At 44.8% G+C, this 26689-nt stretch overlaps 1 protein-coding gene and 1 pseudogene across 1 annotated transcript in view; one reads left to right on the plus strand and one right to left on the minus strand.

Annotated features, from left to right (window-relative positions):
• LOC124722781 (prostaglandin E2 receptor EP4 subtype) overlaps window positions 1-26689 on the plus strand; it is a 390946-nt gene that overhangs the window by 356275 nt on the left and 7982 nt on the right. The window lies entirely within an intron of this gene.
• On the minus strand, window positions 1840-1956 carry LOC124723674 (annotated as a pseudogene).

The following is a 26689-nucleotide window of genomic DNA, read 5'->3' on the forward strand; positions in this document are numbered from 1 at the left end:
TAACTATCTTCTGGATTTTTTTGTGCATACGGTGGAAGATACATTGAACATCTGTGAAAAGTAAATGAACACTTCGATCCTAAACGTAATTGTAAAAGGCTACCAAAGGTTGTATTTGCATACATTTAAAAGATATACCCTTATAAAACTAGCCGCGCGGGGTAGCCGCACGGTCTGAGGTGTCTTTTCACGGTCCGCGCGGCTCCTCCCGTCGGAGGTTCGGGTCCTCCCTCGGGCATGGCTGTGTGTGTTGTCCATAGCGGAAGTTAGTTTAAGTTAGATTAAGTAGTGTGTAAGCTTAGGGACCGATGATCTAAGCAGTTTGGTCCCATAAGATCTTACCACAAATTTACAATTTTTTACGTATAAAACTGGTTGAGTCTTTCGATAAAAAAAATACTTTGTAGTACTATGCGTAAGATTAAGTTTCTGTCTCCATTCATATGGACGATATAAGCTTATGAAATCGGTAGCGTGTATTAGACGCTGCGGTAGGTTGACAGATCCACATTGACTGTGTGATTATCCAGTTTCGTATCAATTCGCCGTTCTCGCTCTTTCCTGGCATTTATATTTCAGCAAAGGCTTTGACACTGACGACTTCGACGTTTTACTTGTCATACTTAGCAGCATAATTTCCGTACCAAGTGCAGTGCAGTGGATTGGCTCATACCTGACGTCTCTCCATCAGTGCGTCATGTCTGGCACCGTAAAGTCACAGTGGGGGCAGATAGTTTCAGGCGTCAACCAGGCTTCCGTTTTAAGTCCTCTACTACTTTCATTGTACGTAAATGATGTGCCATCCATCTGCTTTGTCCATCTGCAAATACGACATGTATGCTGATGGCCTCCAGTGCAAAATCAATAAACCTGAAGACAGCTATCGAGAATCTCAAAACTCACCTGTGTGCACTATCAAAATGGGCCCATAATACAAGGTTAAAGCTCAACCCATCTAAAATCCAGGTGCTAATGGTTGCTCATTCTAGGCTCATTAGCCCGAAATATTGGGAATCTCTACCTCTTTAGCCTTAAGTAGGACAAATATCCTCCTTCAACAAGAAGTCTAAATAATAGATGAAAGTAGAAATTGGACTGAGCACGTAACCGTATTGTGCAAGAAGGCATCAGCATCTCTCTATGCCCTACAAAAATATAAAAAGCTCTTCCCTCTTGATTTGAAAGGAAACTAGTACAAACGCTTATACCTCCAGCTATCGATTCCAGCGCTGTTATCTTGCAAGCTATTTCTCAGGAAAGCTGACGACGCTTCTAATCTGCTATGAATTCCTGTGTTCGTTGTATCTGTGATGTATGACCCTTTGATCACATTTCACCATGACATTCACAGCTATCCTGGCTGCGTGCAGACAAGCGCAGAGCTTTCGATACCCTCTGTCGTCTCTACGGTCTTATATCTTTCCTCAACCTTAACGCTCTTATCTGAACAACATGGCAGAAATACCCGTTCCCATCAGAGCAACATCCTTTCTTTCTTTCTCCATCGTTCAGTCACTCTCTCGAAGTCCTTCTCAGTAGCAGGAACCCTACTCTGGAATAACTTCCTGAATTATATTAGATACCTGAATAACATCTGCAGCTTCAGAAAACAGTTAAGGACATATATACTAAAGCACTTTCACTCCGTCGTCAGGCCACGAGTGGCCTACCGGGACCATCCGACCGCCGTGTCATCCTCGGTGGAGGATACGGATAGGAGGGGCGTGGGGTCAGCACACCGCTGTCCCGGTCGTAAGATGGTATTCGTGACCGAAGCCGCTACTATTCGGTCGAGTAGCTCCTCAGTTGGCATCACGAGGCTGAGTGCGCCCCGAAAAATGGCAACAGCGCGTGGCGGCTGGATGGTCACCCATCCAAGTGCCGACCACGCCCGACAGCGCTTAACTTCGGTGATCTCACGGGAACCGGTGTTAGCACTGCGGTAAGACCGTTGCCATATATACTAAAGCAACAATAAGAATTACAATTGTCCCTGTACACACTCGTTACCCTCGTACATCCTTCTTCCCAATCAGACCTTTTTCCTTTCTCAGTCTCCAATTTCCTTTCCTCTGAACTCGGTATATGAGAAAACATCTGCCTTGTACACCATTAAATTATTTTTATATCTATCACTACTGTTATTTTCGTCATTATTATTATCATTATTATTATTATTATTACTATTATCACTGTTATTTGCAGCAGCTGCAGGAGTACAAGCACTGCTAGCATTAAATTTATTAGTTCATAGTCAGAATTACTTATTCAAAATTGCCGCTTCAACCACTCAAATCATTTTAATACTCTTTTTTATATTAAAATTGTTATTTCTTAGGAAACTATGATGTAAAAGAGATATTGTACATGTGAAACCCTCGTCCGGTGTAAGACAGGGCTCAAGAGAGGGTCTGATGGCCCTAATCAGATCGGGTTCAATAAGTAAATAAATAAATACATAAAATATAACGTTGCACAGGGGCCACTGCTTATGTGATTTGCCGAATTTCTTTTACTTAACTTAGTGGTCAGATGCCCTGTCGCGTCATTTGTCAGTTGACCTAAGTGAAGTCGAGTGCGCCATTTGTCTGTGAATCGTATGGTATTTTCTGAGGCAGAGATTGTGGGGCGACTCAGCATTTGCCTACTAGAGCCTGGGAAACTTCCTCAAAACCACACCTGGCTTCGACCCGGATCTGGCTCCCGTCCTCTCTCGCAAGCTGGCGTGCAGCGCGTTAATCTTTACCTAGAAAATTTTTTGGAATAAAAGACAGTAATGTATGGTTATTTTAGTTAATGTGGTAATCAGAAGTAACAATTTGAATTGTATATTTTTCGCCGTTTCGCTTTCCAACGTGGGGTCAACTGGAAATACAGGGTTACTCATAATTACCTCCAGGGCTCGCGAAGACGACTGTGGAAAAACTACGAGGCACAACGAAAACAAACATTCATCAGTGGATGAAGCATCATTCCAAGTTGTTAACTTACGTTAGAGGTGCTCAGGCTCCGTTTGTGAAGCGGCAAACGTCAGTATGTGCGTGCAATTCTGTGACACGAATTTCCTGGGAAAGGAGCGGTAGCAGCTTTGTAAATCTGTTCTTTGTGTTGCCCCACTAATTCGATGCGACAATGCTGAATGGAGCAGAGGGTTAACAGTGAAACTTGAAGCCAGCACAACCTACAAGTGCCAGCTGTAATTATAGGAATTTCGTAAATCATTATTAGGCTTCCCTTTACCACGGGGACATTGATACGTAGCAATAACATGCAGAATATTGCCACCAGTTCTCTGATAACCTGTCATGGGACACATATGCCCGGGTTTGTTTTTGCAAACTCATTTGTCGTAAACATTGATAATGCTTGAACCCCGCAGACAAAACTGCGGAGGTTGTTCTCTAATACGCCGGTGTGCAAAACCTAAGGACTAAAGTAACTTTCGCACGATGTGTCACTGCCGAGCAACATAACTCGATGAAACTTGAACCATGCACAGAAAGATCTGCTACAATAGAGTACAAAAGATAACTAAATGAAATACGCAATGAGATGAACAGAAATGACACTTTTATTCAAAGACAAAAATTATACTGACGTCATTATGATCCCCTGGATATTACAAAGGGCGGGACATACAGGTAGTTGTTAATAGGCTGTGTGACGACGGGATGGCATCGTGGCCACAAGACTGATACCGAGTTCTAGGAGCGCAGTTGACGCCCGCTGTACGGTCGTTGCCGGCCGGAGTGGCCGTGCGGTTCTAGGCGCTACAGTCTGGAACCGAGCGACCGCTACGGTCGCAAGTTCGAATCCTGCCTCGGGCATGGATGTGTGTGATGTCCTTAGGTTAGTTAGGTTTAATTAGTTCTAAGTTCTAGGCGACTGATGACCTCAGAAGGTAAGTCGCATAGTGCTCAGAGCCATTTGAACCATTTTTATACGGTCGTTGGTACAAGTGTACGTCTCCTCAACGCATCCCACAAGTTGGAGGGAACGGGCAGGCCAGTCCTTTCGCCGAATATCGTCTCGTTCTTCACCTGCGTTGTTCGATGCTCGCGCATTGTCATCCACAACAACGACATCGGGGCGAATGTACGCCTAGAAAGACGCACACGAAAAAAGAGTTCATTGTCATAATAACTTGGACCGGTGAGTATACCGTGCTCATATATCTGGAGGCGTCCACACACTGTAACACGTTGACCACCAAAATGATCACGATCGACAATGTTCGTGGGTGCTTACATACCCTCATATGGCGAGAAATGCGAACTCGTAAAGCACCGAGGAGCAATGTCGAACATGATCCTTTTTGGTGGTCCACGTGTTATGGTGTGGGGAGACATCGCCTTACCAAACGTACTCGTTACAAACCGTTTCGCCACAATGGATGCACGTTCTAGAGCACTGCCTTCCTTGGTGATGACGCACCCCATTAAGAATCGTGTCCCGCCGTTTGTTATGTTCAGAAACAGTGTCGTTCCTATTCGTTTCTATACGTATTCCTTTCAGTTAGCTGTACCGGCGGTTCAAGTTTCATCCAGCTGTGTTATTTGGCAGTGACACGTCATGGGAAAACTACTTTCGTCCTTAAGTTTTGCACACCAGTATATTTTATACGTATTTTGGTATTAGTGACCCGTAGTCTCCCGTCGCTTATTACAGAGTAGTGCAGTTATGTTGTATTCGCTGTATTGCCCAAATTACCTTTTTCTGTAAAGAAGACCAAATATCTTCAGTTCTAACTTCCAATACAGAAGAATCAGTTTTCTAGTTGCCGCCTGTACTAGTACTGCCGAAAAAACAAACCCGAGACAGGACCGAGCAGAATTGAATGTAAGCTTCAGGGTGAAAAGTAAAGAGGGCATTACTGTTGTCAGCAGCACGCACCGGGAGTGCACTGAACAATTTTGTTTCGAAACAACACTCAGCTCATGCCGTCGACGTTTCCAATGCTGTGCAGATATTTTCAGTGCAAGACAGACGCAGAGATAAAGGGAGGTACGAAATCAAACGAAATGCAATTATTCTGTAACTAGCCACTGGAAACCACGGGTGTCTTACACCAAAAATACTCAGATAATATCGCCGAACAATCTACAAATTTTTTTCACAGGAGGTAGAATTCGCCCTGTATGTCAGTGTACATCTTATTTCGGAACTATCGAAAGTAAAGGGCTTCATTTTAAAAAAAGGCGTATTTGTTTCACCAAGCCGTTGCATTAAAATAGAAAGAGTATCAATACATGCAACTCTCTTCATCGCATGAGGAACTACCGCTTGTTGACAACCTTGTTTCGATATTTGTTTTGTCGTCGGCAAATATAAGAGGTTCCTATGTTATGTGTATAGGACGCGTAATATAATTAGTTAATTATAAATGTTTCTTGATACGCTGAAGATGTCGATAAACGTATTTCCGTACGCGATAGTATGTGGAGAGCCAAGTATTTTTCTGTACACGTCAGTACTCATTATCGTTTTGTCTACTTAAACAACTATGTCCATTTTCATTATGAATTGTTCGTATTTTTACGGCGTTGTATAGTCCCTGGAAGAAGAAATATAATGTTTGACAATAGTTTTTTAAACTTTTTACAAACAGAAGTACACTGAAGCGCCAATGAAACTGGTACAGGGCATGCGTATTCAAATACAGAGATATGTAAACAGGTAGAATACGGCGCTGCCTATAGAAGACAACTGTCTGGCGCAGTTGTTACATCGGTTACTGCTGCTACGAGTACAATGGAGAGATTATCGAGATTTAAGTGAGTTTGAATGTGGTGTTACAGTCGGCGCACGAGCGATGCGATACAGTATTTCCGAGGTAGCGCTGAAGTGGGAATTTTCTCGCACGGTCATTTCACGAGTGTACCGTGAATATTAGTAATCCGGTAAAACATCAGATCTCCGACATCGCTGCGGCCGGAGAATGGGGCCAATGACGACTGAAGAGATTCGTTCAACGTAACAGAAATGCAAATCTTGCGTAAATTGCTGCAGATTACAGTGTTGGGCCATCAACAAATGTCAGTGTGCAAATCATTCAACGACACATCTTCGATATGGGCTTTCGAAGTCGACGGGCCACTCGTGTACCCTTGATGATTGCACGGCACAAAGCACAACATTTACGCCTCGCCTGGGTCCGTCAACACCGACATTGGACTGTTGATGACAGGAAACATGTTGCCTTGTCGGACGAGTCTCGTTTCAAATTGTATCGAGCGGATGGACGTGTACAGTTATGGAGACAACCTCATAAACACATGGACCTTGCATGTCAGCAGAGGATTGTTCAAGCTGGTGGAGGCTCTGTAATGGTGTGGGGCGTGTGCAATTGGAGTGACATGGGACCCCTGATACGTTTAGATACGACTCTGACAGATGACATGTACGTAAGCATCCTGTCTAATCAACTGCATCCGTTCATGGCTATTCTGCATTCCGACGGACTTGGGCAGTTCCAGCAGGACAATGAGACACCCCACACGTCCACAATTGCTACAGAGTGACTCCAGGAATACTCGTCTGAGTTTAACCACTTCCGCTGGCCACCAGACTCCCCAGACATGAGCATTATTGACCATATCTGGGATGGCTAGCACCGTGCTGTTCAGAACAGATCTCCATCCCCTCGTACTCTGACGGATTTATGGACAGCCCTGCAGGAGTCTCGGTATCAGTTCCCTCCAGCACTACTTCAGCCATTAGTCGAGTCAATGCCACGTCGTGTTGCGGCACTTCTGCGTGCTCGCTGGGGACCTACACCATATTAAGCAGGTGTACCAGTTTCTTTGGCTCTTCAGTGCAGAACTACGATAAATATGAAGTCCAAGAGTGTCTCACAGTGCACGTTTAGCCCTGTTCCGGGCGTTTACTTGACATAGCAGACGAAACTAATTTCTGTCGTCTCTAACGACATTCATATGAGCGGTTTTGAAAAAGAGTACACACTGTAACCCATAACATTCGTGCTACTCTCACCGTATTCCCATTTTCCACGCTCCCGCATTCCATTGAAAAAGTAAGTGCTTCTATTAATAAAACGTAGTCTCTTCGGCTGATAAACACGTTACGAACATCGACCCTGCTGACAAATACTAAACCTACTGCATTCAGCCACTTGCCGAAAACCCTGCGTCGATATTGTCAACGATTCTCAAATGGTTTCCAATTACACAACCAAGTATTCGTGTCAAAAATACACATCTTCCTCCTTTTCCTCTGTTTCTGCCTCTGAAACACACGCGAGTCAACCGTCAAGCTGCTTTCTCTAAATACGACGGCTTGACGTATGACAGATATCCCAGAGCGAGCGGTGGCTGACGTCTCACAAACAACGCTGCTGAACTGAAGAACATCAGTTACCGCGTCTCTCCCTTTATTGTAGTTAGTTTGTCATTGTCGGCCTGAATTTTTGTGACGCTTGATGTACACCATTACCACAACAAATAGCTTATTTTACAGTCTTAATACTTCTATCTCACTGACTGGCATACAAGTCTTCTTCCTTAAACTTTAAATCCTTGTTGGCAATGAATCTCATTAACGGGACAGCCGAAAATTTAAAACGAAGTAGAAATCAAGGGTAATAAGCTGTCCTAGGTGATTACGCCAATGCTAACAATGTAGTTTAGGTCGTCAGAGATTGCGACTCGGTCTGCCTGAAAAGGGCACCAAATAATTGAAAATTATAAGACGAAAACAATGATTTGTCTGTTGTTTCAGTAGGAAGCTTCTAAAAAAGTTCATATTCACATTCATTTAAGACGTGACTATGGCCCCACGACTGGAATTAACAGACTTCAAACGGATGAAATTACAAAGACGGCTAGAAGTACTTAAAAATCCATACATGGATACAAATTATAAAAATGAATGTATGTATATGTGTATGTATGTACGTATCGATTTCAACCAAACTTGGTACACGTATCACCTAGTGACCGCTGTGGGGATAAGAACCACATACAATCAAAGGGGCGGGAGTGAAAAGGAAGTGTAGTTCAAATTCGCAAACTTTATTTGAGCCGTTTCTGAGAATGAGAGGAATTAGTGATTGCAGCTTTACAAATAATTTCAAACTTTTACGAAACTTTTTATCGTTGACAGCGACCACAAAATTATGAAAAATATCATCGCTTACTACATTTTTGCTGTTCACACAGTAAAACTGCTGCATCAGGAATGACATCTTACGCTGAGGCGACAGAAGTCATGGGATAGGCTGGCTCTGAGCACTATGGGACTTAACATCTATGGTCATCAGTCCCCTAGAACTTAGAACTACTTAAACCTAACTAACCTAAGGACATCACACACTTCCATGCCCGAGGCAGGATTCGAACCTGCGACCGTAGCAGTCGCGCGGCTCCGGACTGAGCGCCTAGAACCGCTAGACCACCGCGGCCGGCGTCATGGGATAGGGATACGCACATATACAGATGGAGGTAGTATCGCGTACACAAGGTATAAAAGGGCAGTGAGTTGGCGGAACTGTCATTTGTACTCAGGTGATTCGTGTGAAAAGGTTTCCGACGTGATTATGGCCGCACTACTGGAATTAACAGACTCTGGACGTGAAATGGTAGTTGGAGGTAGACGCATAGGCAATTCTGTTTCGGAAATCGTTAGGGAATTAAATATTACGTGATCCACAGTGCCACGAGTGTGCCGAGAATACCAAATTTTAGGCATTACCTCTCACCACGGTCAACGCAGTGATCGATGGCCTTCACTCACCGACCGAGAGCAGCGGCTTTTGCCTCGAGTTGTCAGTGGTAACACACAAGAAACACTGCGTGAAATAACCGCAGAAATCAATGTGCGACGTACGACGAACGTATCCGATAGGACAATGCGGCGAAATAAGGTGTCAATGGGTTACAGCAGCCGACAACCGATTCCAGTGCCTTTGCTAACAGCACGTCATCGCCTGCAGCACCACTCCTCGGTTATTGACCGTGTCGGATGGACCCTACACGACTAGGAAACCTTGGCCTGTCAGAGGAGTGTGGATTTCAGTTGGTTAAGAGCCGATGGCAGGGTTAGAGTGTGGCGCAGATCTTATGAAGCCACGGACTCAAATTGTCAGCGAGGCACTGTGGAAGCTGGTCGTGACACCATAATGGTGTGGGCTTTGTTTACATGGAGCGGGCTGATTCCTAAGGTCCAACTGAACCGATCATTGACTGGGAATTGTTACGTTCAGCTACTTGGAGACCATTTGCAACCATTCGTGAACTTCATGTTCCCAAACAACGATGGAAATTTTAAGGACAAAAATGCGCCATGTCATCGAGGCTAAATTGTTTGCGATTGGGTTGAAGACTTACCTAGACAATTTGAGCGAATGATTTGGGCACCCAGATCGTCCGACATGAATCCCATCGAACAGTTATACGAGATAATCGAGAGGTCAGTTTTTGCACCGGCAACACATTTGCAATTATGGGCAGCTGTAGAGGCAGCATCGCTCAGTGTTTCTGCAGAGGACCTACAACAACTCGTTAAGTCCTTGCCACGGCGACTTGTTCCACTACGCCGGGAAAAAGGAGGTCCGATACGATATTAGGAAGTATACCATAGCCTTTTAAAGTCAATGTGATTTATTACTTCTTTACTACAAACCGTACTGACGACATATTTTGCAGACAGCATTCACTTTTACCACTGAACGTGTCTACAGAAGTATATCATGTGCGACACATAGTTCAGGAGATATTAGATCATAGACTCTGTGATGCGTGAAATACTGTCACATCATGCATGACGTTTTAATTTATTACTTTTTTGTTACTAGCTCTGTTCAAAAAACATACTCTTACATACCATTGGATGGAAATGCAAAATTATATTATTGTACGTGTCATATCTCAGATGATACGACGTCATAAATATTGAGTTGCGCGAAAAAGGAAAGAGGAGAAGATGGACAGAGAGCGGGGAGAACAAGAGATGGAGAGAGAGTGGAGGGAAGAGGAGATGGAATTAGAGGTGGAAGGAGGGGAAGGACTGAGGGGGAGGGAGGAGACCAACACAGGTGGGCGGAACAGATGGACAGAAAGAGGGGGTGGAGGAGATGGAAAGAGAGGGGATGAAGGGGGATATGGGCAGAGAGATGTGGAAGAAGGAGATGAACTAATAGGAGATTGGAATTAATATGTACCTGGGCAATGCCAGATACTCAGCTAGTCTACAAATAAAATTACCTTGTGCCGCTACAGAAATACAACCTCAAAACTTAAGTCAATAATGTTATATAAAGCAGACTTGATATTGTCAAGGATATCAGTGTTTGCTCTTGAGTGGCTAAAAACAGTGAGAATTGTGTGGAAGCGCTTACTTCTTCCGATCGCCAATAGATACAAATCAGTAGACATTTGTTTTGTATTAGCAGAAGAGCCAACACCGTGTTACGAGTGGAGGCCGAAATGCACGCGTTTTAGCTCACGCAGGCTGGCATGAGGAGGGAAGAACTATACTGACGTGAGGTTTGGAACCTGACAAGGAATGAGAATTCAGAAAGCGGACATAATTAGTTTGATACTTAACTTTATTCCATTAATGATGAACGTCGCTCTTGACGGTACATGATTCACAATATTATCTGTTCAGAATACATTCTTGAAGTAATTATAGTAACTGAATATGGCGCCTTGCTAGGTCGTAGCAAATGACGTAGCTGAAAGCTATGCTAAACTGTCGTCTCTGCAAATGAGAGCGTATGTAGTCAGTCCTGAAAAGAGATTATTAGAAGAACATTAACAAATCTAAAAGAGAGTGGTAGAATGTTGCCATATTATCTCTGGTGATGCTGACAGATTAGGGAATGAGATACTAAAAGAAGTAGAGGAGTTTTGTGACGTAGGCAACCGCGTAAGTGCAAATGGTCCAGGCAGAGAGGAGTAAATGCAGACTTACAATAAAAAGAAAAGAGTTTCTAAAAAGAGAGCAATCTCTTAACCTCAAATATAAATTTACGTTTTAGGGAGACTTCTCTGAAGGTATTTATTTGGGGTGTAGTTTTGCATGGAACTGAAACGTGGATAATAAACAGTTCAGACAAGAAGATAATAGAAGTTTTTGAAACTTGGTTCTACAGAATAATGCTAAGTCGAATAACTAATGACGAGGTACCGAATTGGACTGGGTAAAAAGAAATTTGTGGCACTACTTGACTGAAAGGAGAGATCGGTTCATAGGACACATCCTGAGGCATCAAGAATTCGTCAGTTTGCTGATGGAAGCATATGAAGTAACAATCGTAGAAGGGGACCAAGGTTTGACCATTATAAGCACGTTGAAATAGATGAAGGTTGTAGTCGTTATGCAGAGATGAAGAGGCTTACAGAGGATACAGAAGCGCGGAGAGCTTCATCAAGCCAGTCTTCGTACTGAAGATCTTAAAACAACATAATTGCGTCGGAAACATTTTCACATTAATACCTGAGTACAAATGACAGTTCCACGAATGCACTGTTGTTTTTTTTACGTTGTTCATGCGATACTACCACCAATGAAATCTTAATTTCTTAATAATTCCGATGTTACAGCGTGTGCAGCGACCATCTAAGTGATGTTTCTGAATGGATGTGAGGAAAAAACCTATAAAGGAGTTTTACAGTTTGTACACAATGGCGACATTACAGTCACGCCCTAATCCGTAAATATTAAGACGATCCTCTGCGACATGTGATCGGCAAGGTTTAGAACGTACTTCACGGTGTGAATGGCAGGTATTGGCTAAATTGGTGGAAGGAAATTGGCCGTGTCTCTTTCAAGTGAACTATCGGGACATTTTTCTTCATTGATCGGGAGAAACTATAAAAAACCTAAATCTGGGTGACAGAGCGGGGATTTGAACATGGTCCTCCCACAGTCAATTCCAGTGTCTCAACCACTGAGTCATCTTACTGCTATTAGAGCGAGTTATTCCGTGCACTGTGAACAACGTTAACACTGAAGCAGAGTTCTACTGTAGCACGATGGAAAAGAAGGATTCGATATTCTGCTATGATTTAGCTAATGGTATTAATAAACGGGTTGGAATCATGTACGCAGAACGACGTCCACAATGTGACATTTCGTCCGAAAAAGAAGTTCAAAACGTTCAACAGGTTATTTCAGCGGCTTTGAATAAGAAGGATTGATTTCAAATGGCTCTGAGCACTATGGGACTTCACATCTATGGTCACCAGTCCCCTAGAACTTAGAACTACTTAAACCTAACTAACCTAAGGACATCACACAACACCCAGTCATCACGAGGCAGAGAAATTCCCTGACCCCGCCGGGAATCGAACCCGGGAACCCGGGCGTGGGAAGCGAGAACGCTACCGCACGACCACGAGCTGCAGACGATTGATTTCACAGTGTCCCCCCCCCCCCCCCCAATCGCATTTTTTACTCACTTCATGGCAATATCTAATTTCAACCTGCAATGAACTATAGATTAGTCGAGGAAGTCCAATAGCGAGGGCTGCATATCCACATGAAATTAATCGTTTGGATTTCTTGATGTGGGGCCATTTAAACGTATAGATGTAAGCCTCAGCGATCGACAGCGTAGAGACGTTACAGGAATGTGTTTTCTATGTTCATGATTCTTAGTGCCGGCCGCGGTGCTCTAGCGGTTCTAGGCGCGCAGTCCGGAACCGCGCGACTGCTACGGCCGCTGGTTCGAATCCTGCCTCGGGCATGGATGTGTGTGATGTCATTAGGTTAGTTAGGTTTAAGTAGTTCTAAGTTCTAGGGGACTGATGACCACAGATGTTAAGTCCCATAGTGCTCAGAGCCATTTGAACCATTTGATTCTTAGTGTGACAACAGCTGGTACCCAACAACTCCTGAAGCGTCAATAGATACATGGCTATCATAGGGCAGAATAGGCTATCACAGGAGAGAACAGCCTGTACACCAAAAAGGTTTCGTTCCTGGACATGTGTTTGTAGGACTTTACTTCTAGTTTTGACCGAAACTATTTTCTGTAACAATATGAAACTTGTAGTTTTGACAAAGCCGTTTTTACGGACTATAAGACGCACTTCTTTCTTCGAAAGATTGCCTCCAAATTTCAGATGCGTCTTATACTCGAAATTAATATTAAAATGTCCTGTGTTTGATCTAAAATTCCCCTCAGTCTTAAAAATGACCATATATTCGATGCCGCGGGAAACCTATCTCTATCTGGCAACACTCGATTCAACTGACAGCTACAGGGCACCGATGTGACGGTCGTGAGTTTCAGGAATTCACAAGCTTGCAAACACTGGCTCCCTTCCGTCCACCATCACAAACCCAGAACACTGTCTAAGCCTATGGTGCGTCATTGCAGTCTACGGTGCCAGTGAACTTGACTTGCAAGTGGTTAATGTTATCGGTAACAATACAATATTTTTGTTAGTAGCTAGTTTCGTAATGACAAAAAAAGTGTTCGTGTGACGCGGGATATAAATTGAAAGTAGTAGCACATACGGAAACAGAGCAGCTGAGCGGCATTTCGGCCCTCCACCAACAGAAAAAACCATACGCTATTGCCGGGCTAGTAAAGAAAAACTGAAAAAAATGAAGAAGACTAAATGTGCAAATAGAGGACTGAATGCAAACTGGCCAAAACTAGAAGATGACGTATTGGAATCCATTCAAGGACACCGGCAAAATGGTATTCATATGGTAATTTTCAGGGGTTTTAAAGGTCAGTTCGGTTGCATAAACTAAGAATTTTTTAGTCTGGCTCTGCTGTCTAATGATAAAAATGGTAAAAATGTTATTTTAAAAAATGCTTAAAAATTGAGGTGCGTCTTATAGTCCGTATAATACGGTATGTTCTGTACAGTACGAAACACTCTGGTTTAAACAACCTGTGCAACTCACCGAGGCCACTTCCCACATTTCAAGAAATATATGAAAAATTGTGACACTTCTAAATGCGATGTATCATCTGCACTGAAAATCAGTCATCCAAAGCATAAATAAAACATCAAAACACATTTCTGGATTCTGGATTTGTGATAGGATTACGAACATGTTTGAAATATACACTCACGATCAGAAAAGAAAGAACACATTAATGACTAGAGATAGAACACTCATATTCACAGTACATTTATAAAATGTTCTGCAGAAATGATTAGCATTCGACCCATGTTGGCCGCTGATTCGAGGTCAATATCTCTATCTATAAACGGAAGGTACGACTTGGGCAGACGTGCAGGATGCCTAGCGTACATACACGTGAACCGTACCGTCAAATCAGAGAGTTTGAGAGGGTGCGCATTATCGGCATGAGAGAACGTGATGCATCCATCCGGGAAACTGCTGCTTGTGTTCGACGAAGTGTTTCGCCAGTGCAACTAGTGTGTGCAGAATGGTTCACGGGCGACCGTAGAACACAACGAGATGGGTCAGGTCGCACCACCCAGACCACCCCCCGAGAAGATCGACATCTCATAGGAATTGCATTGCAGGACAGATCGGCGTCCTCATCGGCTCTGGCACAGCATGAAACAGTGTAACACATCGTACACTATCAGGGCTGACTGCATCCACACAAGACATACAGCGCCAACTCGAGGCCTTGTGGTGTGGGGTGCTGTTGGGTACAGCCACATATCGTAGTTGGTGCGTGTCCAGGGCACTATGACCAGTGTGACCTACGTGAATGACATCCTGCGATCCGCAGCCATACTCTTTCTGCACAACACTGCAGACGCCATTTTTCAAATGGCTCTGAGCACTATGAGACTTAACATCTATGGTCATCAGTCCCCTAGAACTTAGAACTACTTAAATCTAACTAACCTAAGGACATCACACAACACCCAGCCATCACGAGGCAGAGAAAATCCCTGACCCCGCCGGGAATGGAACCCGGGAACCCGGGCGTGGGAAGCGAGAACGCTAGCGCACGACCACGAGATGCGGGCGCCATTTTTCAGCAAGACAGTGTACGGCCCCATGTTGCTGGACGAACATGTGTCTTCTTGGTGTCACAGGATGTCAGCCTTTTGCCCTGGCCTGCCAGATCACCAGACTTGTCGCCAATCGAAAATGCGTGCGATATGGCGAAACGACGGGTGCAGCACTGTGACCCAGTGCTAACCACCACAGATGATCTATGGAAATGGTTCAAATGGCTCTGAGCACTATGGGACTTAACATCTGTGGTTATCAGTCCCCTAGAACTTAGAACTACTTAAACCTAACTAACCTAAGGACATCACACACACCCATGCCCGAGGCAGGATTCGAACCTGCGACTGGAGCGGTCCCGCGGTTCCAGACTGAAGCGCCTAGACCGCACGGCCACACCGGCCGGCTGATCTATGGAACAAAAATGGTTCAAATGGCTCTGAGCACTATGGGACTTAACATCTATGGTCATCAGTCCCCTAGAACTACTTAAACCTAACTAACCTAAGGACATCACACAACACCCAGTCATCACGAGGCAGAGAAAATCCCTGACCCCGCCGGGAATCGAACCCGGGTACCCGGGCGTGGGAAACGAGAACGCTACCGCACGACCACGAGCTGCGGACAACTATGGAATCAAGTGATTGCAGCACGGATGGATATACCACAGGACGCCATTCACGCCTTATAAGCTTCGATTCCATCACGTATGGAACGAGTTATCAGGGCCCATGTGCGGGTCCTGTGCCTGCTAGCCAACAGGAAACATGCTGAACCGAGGTGACTGAAATGCTAATCATTTCTGAAGAACATACTGATGTGCATGTCCTGTGAATATGAGCGTCCCATCTCTAGTCGTTAAAGGTGTTCTGTATTTGAGTGTACAAAATTATTGTCGTACTTGACTGTGTCACAAACAACGTCACTTCCCCGAACAGCAATACATTGCATTAATCGATGTGTGTTGTGATTAATGGCGGCTTCTCGGTGCTCCCTAGGAAGCGAACGACATTATTTTTTCGTAATGCTGCTTTCACCGCTGCAAGGGCGTGGGAGAGGGCTTCTGCTGGATGCCGAGCCCGTGATTATGAATTATTTCCACAGTCTATGATTAGCGAATATCGAAGTTCATCCATCTGGCCATATTTGTCTGATCGCAGTTTGTCTGCTAAATATTACCTCAACGCCATTCAGACAAGTTTGGCCATCCCATTTGTACTCCCTCACACCCAGAAACACCTGTCGTTGTACTCTCAAACATGCTGTTGTTTCCTATGTTTAGATGACGCCGGAGGATAGTAGCGTCTGAGGTGTGTGTGATAAGTTGGCGCACCACTGCAGTGCTAGCAATATACTCAAGTTTCATATCAACTGTTTTATGATCCTACGAGAGTCATTAATTTGTGTGATTTTGTTCTAATTTTTGGAAAGCAGTGTCTCCGTAACCGATTTTGACAGTTCATAAATTATTTCAAAATATGTGACTTAAACAATAATCTCAGAATTTTTTTCTTTCATGTTTACTGGAATCCTAGAGCATATATAAGTCACAAACAGAGTAATAATACGGACGTGACTGATGAGCATAGCTCCCCATTCAGTAAAAGTCAACTGTTTTTTGATGCTTGATAACGCGCTATTAACTGTCAAAATGTATTAGCTACTCCCGACACTTCCAGAATAAACGCTATTATACAATATCGTAAATTCCTAATCAGCTGGCTGCGATATCACGTATAAAGCACAGCAAAGTTATTGAAAGACACGCGGAAAATCTGCCAAGTCTTAACGATCTTGAGTGTTCTTGCCGGTTTCATTATAACGAAGTTTTCGAAAGGAAAGCTTTAGGGTGTCACAAATATTGTTTACGTTATCTGTTATTAGAGTATCAAGAAGTAGTCGATTCGCAGCAGTGCTGCGGAAGTGTATTTCAGTAAAGTCGCTGCCGAAGATCTCAGAGACGTCAATATCGCTCGTTAAGATCAGGCTTATGGGTAAATAAAAGCAGAATTACTCAGCCATTGAAGAAGACCATCAATTTTAAATCAAAGCCGTTATTGCCATCCACTAGAATCACCTCAGTTATATTTGAAGGAAACACGAAATAATAAGAACCTTTTTCAGCTGACGTAGTGTCGTATACCTAAGCAGAAATTAACTTCTCGTCGTGGCAATTTATCGGGAATTTGTGAGAAGTGTTTGCTCTAGTGTGCAGCCACTATGCGATGATCAAGTTCACACTTCGACCGGGCGAGGTGGCGCAGTAGTTAGCACACCGGACACGTATTCTGGAGGACAGCGGTTCAAATCCCCGTCCGGCCATCCATATTTAGGTTTTCCGTGGTCTCCATAAATTGCACTAGGCAAATGGTTCCTTCGCAAAGAGCACGGCCGATTCTCCTCCTCAAACGTCTGTAATCAGGGGTTGTTCTTCGTCTCTAATGACCTCGCCGTGGATGGTGCATTAACCTCTAATCTTCCTTCCTTCTTTCCGTTTCGCATTTCGACTCCCAATCTAGAGCGTTTAAAGTTTATTGCACTACAACCATAATACGCCTCAAGCATTTTGACGTTGTGAACTATCCGTAACTGCTTTCAGTTTATACATACATCAACAAAACATTCTATTTTCAATTACAGTATTGTAGTAGTCTATTTAAGTTCGACATATTTCGGAGCTGCAACTTCTCTTTCAAGGACCGCTTTTGTGAGTCATATTTTTTTCTCCTTTTCTTTGGGGCGGGAGGGGGGGAGGGGAGCGGGAGGGACGATAATGACTGTTGTTCACTAAGGCTGAAACAGTGATATAATGGGCTATAGGAAAGCTATCGTCAACGATGTTAGTAAAATAATATTTTTCACCCTCGCAAAGAAAGTGAAAGAGTTCTAAAACCTTGGTGTCGTTCCTAGAAAAAAGGTTCGGACAATAACGAACCAGCCGAGACAGATAATGCTCAAAAATCTACGCACCACGTGTAACGTTACAGAGCTTCTGTTGTTTTTTAGGAGCAGACCGTCTGGAAAGATTTATAATTTGAGGTACCCAAATTCGCAAAAATTAAAAAAATGTTGAAGACGTAATACTCTTCTCTAAAACGAGTTCCGCCAGTAGCGAACGGTTGTGCTGATGCTGTCTCATCTGGCTTGCAGCTGAAGTTGTAAATGGTCGGATAAAGACTCAGTTGAGTTCAGATATGTATTGTGGACATACCTTTCCATTTAATCCCATGCTATTTCGTCGAGGCCTCGTCCATGGCTATTACTTCACCAGAAAGAAAAATGCTCCTATCGTAGCACAAATAAGTTTAATATGTCATGGGCGGAGTTAGGGTTGAAAAGAAGGAAACTATCTTTTCGACTCATCTGCCAGCTTCAGACACTTCAATCGAAACATCTTGACATATTCGCGCGTTTTACTTGGTAGTGCTAGTACCCATGTCGCTTAATATAATGTAACGTGTCAAGTAAAGTAACGTGATACGTGATGTCATGTCGTACAACACTCTGGTGGCCAGAGAAAGTGGGAGGACTCATCCTCCTGCTCACAAAACCAAAAACCAATCCCGGACGACGCGAGCTATGTGAACTATGGCGCTATCGTCTCGGAGCACAGCATCACCGTGGAAGAACGAACATTGTACCGTGGGATGGACTGGATCACTCAGGACGGTCACGTAAGCCTTGACAGTAATCCTCAGTAATGCGACCTTGCAGAGTACCCACGATTCCCATGGAATACCACGATATTGCAGCCCAAATCATCACCAGAACCCAACCGTGTTTCATTCTTGGAACATAAACTCTCCCAGAAATTGGAAACAGTGAGAGACAAGCCTCATCCGACCAAATGATTTTCTTTCATTTCTCCATATTTCAGGTTTTATGTCTTCGGCACCACGTTATACAAATCCTCAGTACTGTGCCTCTTAGAACAGTAAACACTTCCGCTCCGTTGGGCGCGGAATCACCCAGCATATGAACACCAGCAAGTTGCCCACTTTCGAATTCACTTAGCTGCGACATAATGCTTTCACAACTACACAGAACACTGTTCTGACTACGAGTGACGCTTGTGTGTTGAGGACATTTCAGAGGTGCCATTCGTGGTCAAATACAAAAGCGCCATCTGTAAGCTTGGTTAGTACACGTATCTGTGTGGGGTCTTGCCCACTCGTTGCTTACAGGGTGCCTAAAGGATGTTGCGTTCTCGGAATGCTACACAACAATTTAAACAAATAACATTCAAATGGCTCAAATGGCTCTGAGCATTATGGGACTTAACATCAGTCCCATAGAACTTAGAACTACTTGAACCTAACTAACCTAAGGACATCACACACATCAGTGCCCGAGGCAGGATTCGAACCTGCGGCAGTAGCGGTCGCACGGTTCCAGACTGAAGTGCCTAGAACCGCTCGGCCACATCGGAAAGCAAATAACATTAGTAGTTTTATTTTTAGAAAGCAAACTGACAGTACTTAACTTTGGTTGCAGCAAATGTCGCTAGCGAGAGGTGGCATGAAAACAGTAGAGTTCTTGCTGTACACCAAGTCCAAGTAAGCACTTGAAACGTACCACGACTAATCCCGTTGCAGACTAGGCCGATCTGAGCGGCCGAAGCTGGCAGGGGCGGCGCTTATATTCCTTGCTTCCAGGTGTCGCTCCTAGGTCTGCGCGGTCCAATTCCGCGCACCATTGGCCGACGTTTCCTGACCGCCATCTCTGGTCTTCCGTTCGTCTTCGTCGTTCCGAAGCTTGTTGTTACGACAGAAAAATCTACGTTTAAGTTCAAGTGTGCATTTCCCGCGGTGTTTCCCTTTTTTTCCCAACCCCTGTAGGCGTCGTTTGGCGGTCTACAGGACAAGCATATCATCCGCAGACCTAAGCCTCGATCATTTTTGTGGGCTTACGAAACCAGAGGAGCAATCATTCGTAGCCACTACGACATATCTTGAGGCCGAGTCTACCCCTGACCACTTATCGTGAATCCCCCATCCCCAAGAAAAATACCCCTGGTGAAACAGATGATCGAACTTCGTGCCCTCGTCGAAACGCTGGCTCCTCAGCTACGAAAATAGAAGATGCCTTCTTAATTTCATATTCTTTTACTTTCGGCTATGCACATACAGAATTTTTCGGTTTTTACAAGTGAACTGTGTGGCAAATCAGAATTCGAACCGGAATAATTTTCTTTGGAGACCATGTTCTTCCGTTTGAGCCTTCTGAGACTGCATCATATACTGACTCTGAACTGAAATTTGTGTAGGGTCATTTTGCACAACCGCGAAATCCTTCATATGATGACGGCTGAAAGGATAAGGAACATATACAAGCTGAACATCAATAAAACTGACAAACTGCAGGGGCGGATTTCTGACTGCAAATGGAGGAAAAAAGATCCTGCGAACATGTGTCCGGAAATGCATCGTTGGCACGTTAGATGGCGCTGACGAATGACAGTTCCTCTGACCACGTGCCGTGTGTTGCAGACTGTGTGACTGACACAGTGTACTGTGAAGAGGATGGATGACAAAAATCCCGTAATTGTGATGATCCGGTGTAAAATGCTTCCCGTAGAGGGAAATGCACTGCCGATACTCCTTGCAGGTGATAGAGATACTAACGGTTGTCATGCAGGACACACATAAGCGTACTTTGGCGTACACTATGCTTGGGGAGGGGGGGGGGGGGCACTTGCCTGGAGCTTGTACTCAGTATCCTGTAGAACGCAGTCTTCCAGATCTGGTGTATGCACAGTTCGCCGTCTCTCCACTTTCGTCTGTGTGAAAGAACCGTGCTCACACAAACGCCCAAAAAGGGCTTGAAATGTTGTGTGATGCGGTTGGTGGGTTCTTGTCGTGGTATAGCCGTGTTACCTCTCGACCGTTTCCATCTGCTTGGTCGTACACAAACATCATTTCGACATGAATACCGGACCATTCTGCTGCTACGTCAATCACACCGATTACAACACAAAAAGAACAATGCCACGTGCTCACACTAACTGTCATTCGTCAGCGCGATCTGCCGTGGCAACGATGCATTTCCGGACACATGTTCATAGGACCTTTGTTCTTCCATATCCAGTCAGGAACCCATCGTAACAATGTGTCTATTTTATTAATGTTCACCCCGTACACGTTATTATAAACATACGCTCACCACGCAGAAAATTAGTGACACTAGTGAGCAAGCACAGGTGAATCATTCAGCCTTTACACATGGTACAATGATCGAGTCACGTGCTCAACTGCGTGCACACTGCCTCTGCGTGAGCATAAATCAGTAGCGATCGGTGAAACATTTGTGTATCGAGCGGACATTGTACGTAAACGTGGACGTGACAGAGTGACAAAAAGGAGCAATTGTGTTTGGCCGGGTCCGTGGCCATATGGTATGCGAAGTCGCTGGATTTCTTGGTGCTTCGTGGTATACTGTTCAAAGTGTCTACAAGCAGTGGTGTAACACTCGTGATCACGAAGTTAGAACAGTGGTCGGAAAAAGATCCTGTCTGAGAGGTACCGGAGACGCGTTTCTCGAATTGTGAATAAAAATGGCTTCCAACCCCGGCAGGAACTGCTGCAGGCACTGAATGAAGGTCCATTCAAACCTGATGGCGAGAGAATGTTGCCACGGGAGCTGCATGCAGTGAACATTTCGAGCTGGTCACCTCGCAGAAGGCCATTGCTCACACAGGCGCGTTAAGACGACAGAAGCAAATTTCATCGGGCTGGAAGAATATGTAACTGGTCTCCTAAACACTGCCCCACCCTATTACATCACAATAGGCGTGCAAAATCACCTGACTTGAACCCCTTAGAAAATCGATGGGACATGTTGGAACAGCGGGTAAAACGCGGACATCAAATCTAGGGGCGGAATTACGCGGTTTTAAGTAATGATTTCGGTAGGGGTGACTAATTTTTTTATTTATGGCTGCAGATGTGTGGTTTCGATGACAGAGACTGTATAACTCACACTATGCAGCACCATGTACAATGCATTCAAGTGGATGACAGGCTGTCAGTTAGCCAGGAGGTGGTGTTAGAAGAGACTTCGAGTCATCTACGCACACATCGCAGCATGGGCTTTCACTCTCGTTCAAATTCATCAGCCTGCATCCAGAATCCATCACAGGCAGCATAAATATGTGTTTCCAGCATGTCTCTGACTATATCATTCACGCACTCCCATAGGTGTAAGACCGAGGGGTAGAGAACCTGTGACCACGAAGGACAGTCAATTAGACCACCTCGTCCGATCTATGGGGTACGGAAGATGTATTCCAGATGCCTCCGAACAGAAGGCTGCATGAAGAAAATAAAATTGCATCTAGTATGAAAATCATGGCCATGATTCCCAACCCTTGCACTCCACCGCGGGTGGACCAAAGCATCCCGAAAAGCTTCCACTATTCGCAGTCTATTCCAATGACACTTGAACCACCTGCGTATGGCTGACCACGAAACACGCCTAGTGGTCCACCCATCCCTCCAGCTTCATAAGAATCGTCCCTTCACTATGTCAGTGTCTTAGCGCCGTTCTCCTTCCCTTTCCAAGAACTTTGTTCAGGGTCCTCATGTCCGTCTTTTCCATCCCATTTCATTCCAACACACTCCCCACAAAACGCTCATTGCCCCCTGCTCACCCCTAATCTTTTAGAAATTCGGCTTTTACCTTAAGAAAATCTCTATAAGATTATTGCCGTTTTAACTTAAACCTTTATGTCATTTAATATCTTCTAAGTCCGTCCCTGGTAGCTGAATGGTCAGCGCGACGAAATGTCATATCTAACGGCCTGGGTTCGATTCCTGGCTGGGTCGGAGATTTTCTCCGCTCACGGACTGGGTGTTGTGTTGTCCTTATCTTCATCATTTCATCCTCATCGACACGCAAGTCGCTCAAGTGGCGTCAACTCGAAAGACTTGCACCAGGCGAACGGTCTACCCGTTGGGAGGCCCTAGCCACACGGCATTACCAACATCTTCTAAAGTACGAATGCATGGTTTAACGGAGATATGTACTGATAAAATTCTCTGGAGCTACCTACAGCGTAATGTGATTGAACCCATTCAGACTCTGGTTGCAGTTGTGTACATTAACTTTTACTGTGTCTTAGCTGCAACAGAAGTGTTTTTCCCAGTGGAAACCTGAGGTACACATTTGTGGATGTTCAACTTTTTAATCATGCGAAAACGGTGCCAACTGTGGGGCATCACAGTGAAAATATCAGCAAGTCAATGTAGCACTGCGCAGCAACTTGGACGACCAGGATGCGCGGTTGTGGTTGGTTCGCTGTATTCCACTGTATAGTTGAATATTATTTTTATTTTGCATGGTAGTTATTACATGATCGTTTTAATGTTTACTACAATAGAGAATATTTTGTAATTGTTTATTTTATTCCATAAAAGGAAACCCAGTGTACAAAACATGTTTTGAAAACGCTTACTTATTTTTGTATAAATCTTGCATTTAGAACCATTAAAAAGCCACCTAGGAGCTTTACCACATGGAAACATTTCCCTTCCTCCAGAAAAAAATTCCTGTCTGAAAGGATTAAAACCCAAGAGCTTTCAGCAGAGTACTCATCTGTTATTACACGGATTAATAATTTCTGCGATAGCGTAATAAAAGAAGCAATCGTGATAAAAATTTTGTGACAACACCCTCAGTAAAGACGGCGGCCTGCAGCTAAGCACGGTTGAGGACTCGGTCATCGAAAGGTTGAAGCGTAGGCGGCGGGCGCGCAACGAGAACATTGCCTTTTATGGCGCTGGAGCGAGCACCAGTGACGTAACAGAAGGCAGCGCGGCTACGTAAGGGCGGTAGCAGCAAGCAGAACACAGTCACCACTTGACAGGCCGAGAAGTACTCTACCGCAAGCTAGAGGATTTTAAACCATTTGACGCTGCTGGAAGCTCGAGAGAATATTATCACCATGTAAAGTTTTTATATCACTTTCGCATATTGTTCATTAATCTCTCTCGCTGAAGAGCGGATATGTTACCACTCGCAGCCCAACCCTCGCTTGTGTAGGTCGAGAAGGATGAAACAATGATAAAGAGAAAAAAAATAACAAACGTTACGAACATATTTTCATTAGTCCCCTTTTATTGCTATTCTCTATGGAACTGTGTGGTGTAGTTTGTATCAAATGTTGATATTTACCCTGTACACTTTTTTGAGGGTCCATAAAGGGCATCCCGATCGTACTCATACGCATCTGAGCATACTTCATATAAATCTGAACGGCTAACACACTGAACTCAAGTTACTCACAGGGTGACATTAGAACGTATCACACGTGAGAAATGTAGCTACACAAAACTATAGACCTCGTATGAAGGGATAGCACGAAGAAAAACGAAAGAGAAATGCTTACCTCAAAGAACAACTGTAAACAGATGCAGTGTCCGACAAAAAGACCTGCCGTATTTCAAAAAGTAACTAAAAACAAACAACGATATAGAGAAAACACTTTCATTTGTGAACACTATCTGATTTTTAAAATTATGTCCGGTTAATGGTGTCCTCTGTTATTGACACATTGACGAAGCCTTTCCCGGATGTTGTTCCTAGTTTGTGTCATCTCCGGTGAAATGGCAGCCACTTCCAGGGTGAGTGCGTCCTTAAGTGTTTGCAGGGATATGGGGCGAAGTTTGTACACTTGAGCTTTGAAGTGTCCCTAAGGAAAAAAATTACAGGGTGATAAATTGGGTGACTTTGATAGCCAGGTGATATCTCCTCTCGAAGATCGGTTGGTCGGTTGATTTGGGAGAGAGGGCCAAACAGCGAGGTCATCGGTCCCATCGGATTAGGGAAGGATGGGGAAGGAAGTTGGCCGTGCTCTCTCGAAGGAACCATCCCGGTATTTGCCTGAAGCGATTTAGGGAAATCATGAAAACCGGGTTTGAACAGTCGTCCTCCCTCGCAAAGACCGAAGTCGTCTAGGAAACAGCTCTTTCAGAATTTCTAGAGGTGCATGTGAAGATCTGTGTGCGGGATCTTCAGACACTCCGATCAGACAGTCCGAGGGCAACTGCATGTTTTAAGTGCTGAACGCTTTGGAGATTACTGGACGGACGCTCTCACAACCGCCACATTTGCCGGCGTTGTTTCAGTCCGCAGTCGGCCAGTAGATTTTCTTTCCAGTACAGAACTTGATGGTCTGAAGTCAGATACCCAAACTCGAATAGTTCTTCTATCAGGAACAGAATCGTGTCGGTCATGTTCGATCCGAATGCGAAATGGCTGCTGACTAGTAATCACAGAACCATCATTACTAATACAGTCCACCACAACAAGAGCACGATGCTCACCTAGCCAAGCCGTAGCACCTATTGAAATGACAGTCGTACTGCAATCGACAGATACCGCCTCCATGTCGGTATCACCTCTACACAGCAGCCTCTCCACCAAGTGTAAGACGACGCGACGTACCGCAGTAACAGCACCTCACCTACAACGACTGCTGAAAGCTCCGATGTCTTCCAACTAATTCTGCCTATCAATGTTTTCGCAAACGCATCCGTACTGAGCGACGACGAGACTTCTGTTACTTGGTACGTTTGCACGTATTCCTCGGCCATGTGAGGCATACTGGAAATAGATGGTGCGAGCGGCAAAAAATGAGAAGTGCAGTTGGCGCCCACCGAGAAGCGAGATGAGTGCACAAGTGACGGAGACATACAGGAGCCGGCGGGCGGCGTGACATGTGTAGTTTACTTAGCAGCGGCCGGCCCGCGGGCCATCACTCAGCGCGCAAGTGCTGCCCTTCACCACTGACCCCGTTTACGCTCTCCATGTGCAGCCTTTACAGAAAAAACTTCCTCATATGACTTGTTTGACAGACAACATTAATAAACGCAGGCTCTTCTTTCGGTTCTGGCGAGTTTCTCATTAACTTCTGAGAATACAGAGTGTTTCACAATTCCTGTTACAGGTTGTAGGGGGACGTAGCGGGGAACTTAGTAGATATACACTGCCGGAGAAAAAAAAAATTAGTACTCCTGAAAAGACGACGTCAGTTTTGATCCGACGACGGCGTATGCCACCTGGGGGATAGTAGATGTACTGATAATGGTTTCAACGTCGTCCGCTAACAGATAGCGTAGTGGCATAGTTACAAGAGCGCCATCTGTGTCTACCCTATAATAAGGAATGCTCACAGCCAGAAGGCTCAGTGTGGTGCAAACGTGTGCAGCGAGCAGGCAACCGGAAGATGCACACGTGCTTCCTCAGCCGACTGAGCGAGTTTGAAAGGGGTCAAATTGTGGCCTTCCAAGTGGCGGGATGGTCCTTTCGGAAAACTGCCACACAAGTTAGACGTGCTGTATCAACTGTGTGACGTTGCTGGTATCAGTGATAACGTGAACGTTCTCATACCCGTAGACGAGGTTCTGGACTTCCGCACAGCACAGACGCCAGCCAGAATCGTCATCTTGTATGGACAGCAGTGTCTGATCGTACAGAGAGCTTGTGGACCCAGATGTGTCAACACAAAGTGTTGGGAACTGGTTATTAGCAGCGGGACTACGGGGAGGTACACCTCCAGCCCCTCCCGTCTTCCACTCGCGCCACTGCATCGACGTGCACGGCTCGACTCGTGCAGTGAGAGGATCACTTGAAGATACAGTGGCGCGCCACGGTCTTTAGCAATGAAAGCAGATTCTGCCTGCATGCAACTGATGATCGTTTGCGCAAACGCCATACTGGTGAGCGCTGTCTCACAGAGTTCATTCGCCCGAAACACACACTGGTC

The sequence above is a fragment of the Schistocerca piceifrons genome, chromosome X (genome assembly GCF_021461385.2).
Source record: "Schistocerca piceifrons isolate TAMUIC-IGC-003096 chromosome X, iqSchPice1.1, whole genome shotgun sequence".
NCBI lineage: Eukaryota > Metazoa > Arthropoda > Insecta > Orthoptera > Acrididae > Schistocerca > Schistocerca piceifrons.